Source organism: Solanum tuberosum, unplaced genomic scaffold (assembly GCF_000226075.1).
Source record: "Solanum tuberosum cultivar DM 1-3 516 R44 unplaced genomic scaffold, SolTub_3.0 scf00260, whole genome shotgun sequence".
Taxonomy (NCBI): domain Eukaryota; kingdom Viridiplantae; phylum Streptophyta; class Magnoliopsida; order Solanales; family Solanaceae; genus Solanum; species Solanum tuberosum.
In genome coordinates this window covers 881,227-882,861 of record NW_006239188.1, presented here as the reverse complement: position 1 = coordinate 882,861, position 1,635 = coordinate 881,227, and positions in this window count along the sequence as shown.

Below are 1,635 nucleotides of genomic sequence, written 5' to 3'. Positions count from 1 at the left end.
ATATAAGTAGTACATAAGTGTGAATGTGAGGGTATTTTGAAATACCCAAAATACCCTCACCTTGACACTTATGTTCAACCCTCTCCTTTTTTTTGGTGCCATGTGTCAAAAGAAGAGTGAATTTTATTCACTCTTCTTATATAGTAATATTTATTTAAATTATATTTGACTTTGACTTTGACTATAAAATTTAAAAGATTATTGTGCATAATTGGTATTTCTTTGAATTATCCTCATACTATCTAACCACTATTGATAAGTTTATAATGTGTGTTAAAATATTTATCCTTTTAGCTTAAAATGTCAGATATCTTTAACTATTTCCAATCACATGATTTGGTAAGAAATTTATTGCGAAGAAGTTTTTGATGTATATATATAGTGCCACTATATTCTATTTCACACAAGTGTCATTTCTTAAAAAAAGAACATATTAGTTCTTAGATAAACTTTTATTTTATTCTTGTTCTTTATAATTTTAGCGATGGAGAGTAAGAAGACTAGAGTGCGACAAACATTTCCAATGTCAAAAATAGAAAATCAACGCACTCGCAGTGTAGCGTTTTCCAACCGTCGCTCGAGTCTATACAAAATGGCAAGCGAACTTGTTGATTTGTGCGATGTTGATATTGGAATAGTACTATTTTCACCTGCAAATAACCCTTTCTCATTTTTCCACCCAACAACTTAAGCGGTCATTGAGCGTTTTTTGAATTCCAATTCACAATTAAGTGAAAACACTCGCCTAGATGCAGATCAAGCACGAAATAAGGTGAATCAACTCAACAATCACCTAAATGCTATGGGGAAAAGGCTTGAGCGCGTAGAAGAAATTGAATATTCTCAAACACTAGTTCAAATTAGTCAAATCGAAGAAAATGGCGAAAGAAGTAAGTGGAAATCAATTGACCAATTAAATGTAGATGAAATAACAACATTTGAAGCATGGTTAAGTACTACCGTCTCTAAAATGAATTATCGTTTAGAGAAGTTGGAAAATGAGGCTTTATCTTTGAAAAATGCACCTAGCACTTCATAAGTGATATCACCCCAAGTTATTATCATTTCAAATTAATATTATTTTAGAATTTTGCAATATGTTTTTTTTTATGTTTTGTTTTAGATTGTTTCAGTGATGCTACAAGTATGATTTTCGAAATTAATATATATTTATTTTTTTTAAAATGCTACAGTATACCTTTTCTCCTTTGTATATTACTTGTTTTCTGGTTTAAAATATTAAAGAAAGGGATGAATAAGAATAAAAGATGAAAATTATAGAAATGATATCAATTTTTGGGTAGATTTTTTTATTCTTAATTAAATATCTCTAAATTTGAGCTTTTGGAAAGAAAAATTCCTTGTAACAAAATAATTCTTTATTGAATGGACAGTACAAAGCATGCATCTCAATTTCTAAGACCAGTGAATTCCAAATATCAAATGATTAAAAAAATTATTATGAGAATATCTTGTTATTAGTATTATAAAATGGAGTATGTTTTTAAGAAAAAATCTTAGATTCATATCGATCTTAATAAGATTTTACCCTTTGGGGTGGCCCAGTGGTTTGGGCATGGACGACTTCCATGTTGAAGGTCTGATATACCGTGAGTTTACGGTATTTCTAATACG